This window comes from Alexandromys fortis, unplaced genomic scaffold, assembly GCF_014885135.2.
Source record: "Alexandromys fortis isolate MF-2015 unplaced genomic scaffold, M_Fortis_MF-2015_v1.1 scaffold_106, whole genome shotgun sequence".
In the NCBI taxonomy this organism is placed as follows: domain Eukaryota; kingdom Metazoa; phylum Chordata; class Mammalia; order Rodentia; family Cricetidae; genus Alexandromys; species Alexandromys fortis.
In genome coordinates, this window is record NW_026067980.1 from 2,431,147 (window position 1) to 2,438,489 (window position 7,343).

Genomic DNA, 7,343 nt, shown 5'->3' on the forward strand with positions numbered 1-7,343 from the left:
TTATTCATTAGTGGTAATCACAGCATACAGAGGGGAATCCCACTTCAACAGACATCATCCTAGTGGATGTGAAATGGTGTTTTATTATGGTTTTGATTTGCATTTCTCTAGTGACTAGTGATGTCGGACAACTTTTATATTATTACAGTCATTTGAATGCCTTGTTTGAATACATGTATATTTAAATCTTTAGTCCACATTTAAATGCTTCTGATTTTTGCAAACATTTACTAAGTGACTGACTAATTCCCAGCATGCCAGGGAGTGAGAAAGGGCACAGAAAGCCAAGACCGTGCTTGCTGCATGAGGGCTTGTCCTGCTCTGCGTTCCTGGGCTGCAGAATGAGAAAGGACATAACTCTAGAGGGGGAAGATGTACAGATCGGACAAAGAGCTCAGGTTTCAGAGACTCTGCAATCAATCCTCCCGGAGGTGGGCCTCACCACACCCAACACTGCCGCGGTCAATACCTGGCAGCTAGAAGCTGACCGGATATGGCAGCTGCCTAAGGAAGCAACTGAGCGGGTATCCTGCAAGAGAGCTAGCAGCCTGTGACAGAGTGGGCGACAACCTCTACGCATACAACCTTGAGATTTAGTTTAAATCCACCGTCACATAACCAGCCAATCACACACAGCCCTTGGCCACTCCAGGCTGCTCTGCAGGGTGCAGCCTGGAGACCAGAGAGTGTTGGAGACTGAGACTAGAAAGACAGAAGGACCCCTACTGCCCTGACAGATGCATACCTACACCTGTCCCTTGATCTCTCTGAGTCTCGGTTTTCTAATCTGTAAAACTGGAGAATAAGGATACAACCAGCCCATTGGTTATGAAGCTGAAAGGAGAAGGGGAACGAACACACACAGGTCCTCTTGTATGTTAGGGCAAAGGAAATGATCATGAAATTTTATTTTTAACCATATAAAAATTTAGAGAGACCAGAAGATCTACAACGCTTTATAAAAAAGACAAGGTGAGAGCAGGAGGTGGTGGTCCACACCTTTAATCCCGGGACTTGGGGGGCAGAGGTGGGCAGATCTCAGTGAATTCGAGGCCAGTCTGGTCTACAGAGTGAGTTCCAGCACAGCCAGGGCAACTCAAAGAAACACTGTCTCCAAAAACAAAAATGAAGTGAAATAAAATTTAAAAAAAAAAAGAAGCAAAGTGATAAGGGGGCAGGGAAAACCCAGGTCAGGAGGAAGGAACAAGGGGGTAGGGCTATCTTCTTCAGCTACAGCTGCTTCTGTGAGGGTGACCAAAAAGGTCACCAGAGGCAGCAACCCCAGCTGAGGCTGCCAGAACCCCTGGGGAGCCTTCCTGACTCTAACTGCTTGGTTTCCATCCTAGTGTGACCTTAGCCATCGCAGCCCACCACATGGCAACTGGGAATCTTCTCACTGATCTGCCAAGCTCATGGCCAGGGGGAAATGTGTCTTCAGATAGGGTGAAAATAGATCCCTCACCAAATATGCTCATCATAGCTAAGGAAAATAAATAGAACCAAGAGGGGAAAGAGAGCAGAGGCAAGCTGCCCATGGGGTGGGGACTGGGCTAACACAACAGAAAAGGGTGTGTATGTGTGAGTCTGTCTGTGAGTGTTCAAGGGTATGATTGTGCATATGTGGATGTGACTGGATGAGCTTATGTGTTTCTGGATGTATGAGCATGCGTAACAATAAATGTATGTACGAGTGTTAGTATTCATGTATGAAGGTGTGTATGTGCTGCATAAGCAGTTCTGCAGGTTGGATATGAGCATGCGAGTAAACATGTATGTGGAAGGTGAAAGCATGTAAGCCTATGAAAGAGTGAGCATGAGATTACATAAGCACTGTGGGCATGTGTGTGAGTGTAACTACATGTGCAATCCAGTTGATGTATGATCATGTAGGCATGAGAACATGTGTGATTGCTGGGCCATGGTGGTGCATGCCTTTAATCCCAGCACTTGGGAGGCAGAGGAAGGAGGATCTCAGCGAGTTCGAGGCCAGCCTGGTCTGCAGAGTGAGTTTCCAGGACAGCCAGGACTGTTACACAAACAAAAAGCAAAAAAAAAAAAAAAAAAAAAAAAAAGGAAATGTGTGTGATTATATGTAAGGGTGCATATGTGGGTTTTTTGTGTGTCAGGATACACATGAGTGTGTGCATACAGTATAGCATGTGAGTTCAGGGTGAGTTTATGTGTGTGCTTCTGAGTTGGTGTGACAATGTGGGGTGGTGGCAGCTACCAACATAATGGTACAAAGGAGTGAAAATATGTGTGATTGTATTTCTGTGCTCTTGAGTATGTGAACATGTATGAGGATGATTGTATTTCTGTGCTCTTGAGTGTGTGAACATGTATGAGGATGTATAAATGAGCTCTGTGTATGGGGGAAATGTATGAGTACATTTGTGCGAGTGTTCACTTGAATTGTGTGGTATACACATATGGGCATGTGCAAACCCATGTGTAAGGACTACACGAGTGTGTGTGAGCTTGTGAGTATGAAGATGAATATTGTACACTCCCCCTCTCTCTGTATGTGTGTGCGCGTGTGCGCATGCGTATCCCAAGTCATATGCTCTCAGAGGCTGCCCCCAAGGGAAAGGAGAATTCTCTAGGCTTAGTCACAGACATTCCGAGAAAATATTTCAAAATAAATATGCTTGTATTTGTCATGGCAACTTCCTGCTTCACAGTGGCCAACAAGGTTTCTTAGAGTTATAGCCTGGCAGGGGTCCCTTAGAGACACAAACTATTGGGACCTAAACGGTCTTGAAACCTGAAAGACCTAAGGATATCAATGGAGAGATTGAGGCCACAGGTCCCACAGCTATTGAAGGCAGAGCCGTGTCTGGAACCCAGGCTGTCTGCGTTCCAATCTGCTGTTCTTGTACCTCTCTTCAATGTGAAACTTCGCCTGTGTGTTTATTCAAAAAGCATTTGTTAGTGTCCCTGAAGTGCCAAGCACCAAACAGACTGCGGGAAGATACATGCAAGGGCCCTGAATCAAGCAGGTGCTGGAAGTTAGACGGTAAACCAATAATTATCACCAAGTCAATAAGATAATTACAGGTCCAGATAAGGGCTTTAAAGTCAAGAAGGCTGTTGATGTGATCTGGGGCCTGCTTCAGCTGAGGGTGTCAGCGAGCTCTGCAGACTGGCAATGGAGTTGAGACACGGTAGAAGGCGCCAAAGCCTCACAACTGGTGTCCTGACCCATATCCCAGTTGACCTAATGGAGGAAGAGAAGCCAGTTCAAAGGGCCAAGCCACACCCCAACTCTATTTAGTGATGGAGGAGTTCTCTTCCTTGTAGGTACCAGGGGGATTCTACCACAGGAAAAAAAAAAAACTGGGGGGATAAGCTTTATGAGCTTGCTGGGAGCCAGGAACCACCCTCGGTTCTGGATCCATCTCTGGGCCAGCCCATATGCATACCATAGAGACCACAATTATTAAATAATCATAATCCCTGGCATTTGGTAAGCTTGTGTCAGGTGCACAACCAGTGCTCTGAGAGGTGATTACATTCTTATTAGGAAATAGTCATCTGTGCCTGGTCACACTCGTAGGAAGACACAGAGCTGCCATTCCCCTCAGGCCAGAGCCCCGAGCCCATCCAGCGGTCACTCTGGTCTGACCTTCGTGTCCTCCTGACAAGGTACTCGTGGCCACCCTAGCCCCTTGGGCTCACCGTTTTTGTCCTCCCATCAGCTTGGGCTTCAGGACCTGCCAAGAAGTTTTGAATCACATGTCAATCTTTACGGGCCCCAGTCATTGTCCTTGTTCTCCTGTACCTGGGCTCCAGCAGAATCCAGACTTTTTACGGGCCAAGCACAGTCCTCACCAGAGTCCTGCAAGGCCTGACAGGTACAGGTGTGCCTCCTCTTACCACTCGAGAGGGAAAGCAGTTAGCTTAAGTTTACGAGACTGTAGAAAGGGGTCAAGTGACCTGACTCCACACCTTGATTGTCCCTATGCCTTCCCGATGGGCTGCTGCTCAAGAGCCTGGTTCTCTTCAGTCCAGCTTCGAAGTGTGGGACTCTCTCCCAGCACCAGACTTGACTTAGGCGGGACTCAAATTCTACTGCCATGATGCTAAAACAGAAAATGCCTGATCTTTGAGGTCATTCTCAAACACTTGAATCCCAAATGTTGACATGGTGAGTACCAAAGAGCTCTCCATGTCCATGCCTTAGAGCAGAGAGGAGATATGTAAAATTGTTGAGCTCCATCTTAGTCTAACTTGACTCTGTATGGCCTCAGTTTTCACATCTGTAAAATGGAGATATATAATAGTATTCACCTTACAGAATTGGAGTTATGTAAAACTAAGATAATAATGGGATGCCTGGCACACTCTAGACTCTTAGTGAAGATCCGTGCGTCCTTTGGATGGGATGGCTGGAAATTGGCCTCAAGACTGAGTGGAATGGACATGTTGCTCCCAGCATTTGGGAGGATGAGGCAGAAGAGTGGCAAGGTCGCGAGACCAGTCTGGGCTATACCGTGAGACCCTGTTTCAAAAGAAACAAAAAGACTGAGTGGCTAGTGTCAGACTTCAGATATAGGGCAGAGATTTTGGTTTCCTGGCTTACTAGGGTGTTGCTCAAAGGGCCATGGTCGTAAGTCATATCCTTGAGTTCCTGGTGCTAGGGTTCAGCAGGCTCTGCTGTCTCCTTGGGTATGACAGGGCAGAGGGGCAGTCCACAAGGCCCTAGTGTCTCCAGCAACCCTGCAGGAGAAGCAGAGGGGGTTCCAGCCAGTGGCACCTGAAAGCTACAGATGAAGGAGTGAGTTGAGCCTTCCATGCAGGAAGTTCCCCCAAAAAATGCTGTTGAGAAGCGTGGCAAGAAAATCCCCTAAGGTGCCGACGCAGACCTCATGGGGAACTGTGCACAGGGCCCCCGCCTGCTTTGTTCCCTTTAGCATGGTGGTTTCCTCTCTGGTCTCCTTTCTGCTTCCCAGAGCTCCTTCGCTCTTCTGCTTCAACAACGGGTTTCCTGCATCTGACTCTGATTCTGAGAATGGATCATCGAGGAACGGCTTCTCCTCTGCTGGCCGCTGGGTGTAGAGGCTGGGCACCTCTGCCAAGGACAAAGATCAAAGTAGGGAAAGAAGACAATTCAAGGCAAACAGGGTTGGAATGGGTACATTCTGAATCCCCTGCTGGGGAACTCAGCCAGGTAATTGGAATGGGTACCCTCTGGGTATGTGCTGGGGAATGCAGCCAGTGATTGCTTGGTCTGGCTAACTGCAAGTTCTCAGATCAAGAACTTTTAGAGTGAGGGCACAATTTACCTGATTTCCAATACTGTGTGGCCTTTCGATCCCTCATGTCACTGGCCTTAGTGTTCTCAGTGGAGTGAGGCGGTCCAAGATGCCCTGGGGAAAGTCCCTGGGTGTGTGGGCTGAGGCTTGTCTCCGTTCAAATGGGAAGCTACTCTCAAGAATCTGCAGACCTCATCGTTCCTGCCCTCTTGACATCTTTTCCATCCTGCTGACCCATGCTGGAACCCGCAAGTCTTGGGTTCACTCCCCGCCCCATCTCCATAAGACCCCACTTTCTGGAGCCATCAATTTCAGCTGTGCAGGACTCTTGCCTTGATTGAGAATCTCTCTCCTCTCAGAGAGCTAAGAGGCATCTCCTAGCCCGTGCTTCCCCTTGTACCCTTAGATTCCTGGCTTTCCCCAGAGTCCCTTGGGTGAAGGCTACAGGTATATTACAAGAGCTTGGGGCTGTCTGAGGGCCTGGCCTGCTGGCCTTCTTGAACACTACCCAATCTCCCTCTCACGAGTGGATTGCAAGTCGAAGGCCTCCCTGGCCTATAGAATGAGTTCAACGATAAGCCAGGCAACTTAGTGTGACCTTGTCTCAAGAAACGGATTGTGGGGCTGGGGAGCGATGCTCAGTTGGTAAAGTGCTCGCTGTATGAGCTAAGAACTCGAGTTTGAATTCACAGCATCCTTAGGAAAGCTGGGTGCAATTGGAGTGCCAATGTTGGAGAACAGGAGAGTTTGGTGGGTCCTGGGAGCTCATCGGCCAGTCAGCAGAGCCAAGAGGTGAGCTTCAGATTCAGTGAGGTATCCTGTCTCAAAAACTAGAGTGGAGAGCAACTGAGGAAGACATTCAGCATTGACCTCTGACCTCTCTCTCCCTCTCCCCTCTGTCTGTCTCTGTCTCTTACACACACACACACACACACACACACACATACTCAGACAACAAAACAAAGAAACTACCATGCTATTGTTAGTCCCATTCTACCATAACAAAACCAGGACAAGAGGAGTTCAGCTGTCTAGGGCCACATTCCCGGGGTACTGGGGCACCATTCTATCTTGCTCTAAAACAGGTCCCTCCCTATAGCCTGACCTTTGTCTGGGCTTCCCCTTGTCCTCTAGAGTCACAGTTTCCCCCAGAGTTCATTGGGTGGGAACCTCAGGCCTTCTAGAAGAACATAGAGTTAAGAGCCATCTCCGTCTCAGTGCCCTGAGTCTCCTCCCATGGGTGAGCTGCAGGGCTCACAGTTTACCTGGAAAGCAAACACCATCAGGAAGCCATGTAAATATTTTATAGCCAAGGCAGTAAATAATGCAGCTTTCTGGCTACGCCCGGCCCAGTTTGTCTGTTCCACATCCAGGACGGTCTGTCTGGGTTCCTGTCTTGGGTTATTTATTAATTAACTTATCTATTTTTGTTTGTTTGTTTTTTGAGTCAGGGACTCCCTCTGAATCGCAGGCTGGCCTTGAACTTGCAGCAATCCTCCTACCTCAGCCTCCTTACAGGTTTGGGCCACTGAATCTGGCCTGACCTGTAGTTTTAAAATAATTGCTGTGTTCTTGGCTGAGCTCCTTCATATACACCAGCAGTTTTCAAACTGGGGCCACATATCAGATAGCCTGCATACCAGACACTGACATCATCATTCATAACGGTAGCAAAATTACAGTTATGAAGTAGCAACGAAAGTAATTCTATAGTTGGGGTCACCAGCACATGAGGCCTGTATTAAAGGGTTGCAGCATTAGGAAGGCTGAGAACCACTGTATTAAAGGGTCATAGTGTTAGAAAGGCTGGGTACCACTGTATTAAAGGGTCACAGCGTTAGGAAGGCTGGGGACCACTGTATTAAAGGGTTGCAGCGTTAAGAGGGCTGGGGACCACTGTATTAAAGGGTCATAGTGTTAGAAAGGCTGGATACCACTGTATTAAAGGGTCGCAGCATTAGGAAGGCTGGGGACCACTGCTTTGCAGCATCAGTCCTGCCTCACCTGTGCTTAGCCTGGACTACCCTTCTCCTTTGTCTTTCAGGAGCCATTCCTTCAGAAAGCTTTCTTTGACTTCCTGGGAGGGAG

The 7,343-nt window shown here is 48.1% G+C and overlaps 1 long non-coding RNA gene across 1 annotated transcript; it reads right to left on the bottom strand.

Annotated features, from left to right (window-relative positions):
- Positions 1-2,116: 2,116 nt before the first annotated feature.
- LOC126511139 (uncharacterized) lies at positions 2,117-6,983 on the bottom strand. The gene is made up of 3 exons (XR_007594611.1): positions 5,286-6,983; positions 4,583-5,071; positions 2,117-4,501 (listed from the first exon to the last, which is right to left on the bottom strand). It is a non-coding gene; the product is annotated as an uncharacterized lncRNA (long non-coding RNA).
- Between the last annotated feature and the right edge of the window lie 360 nt (positions 6,984-7,343).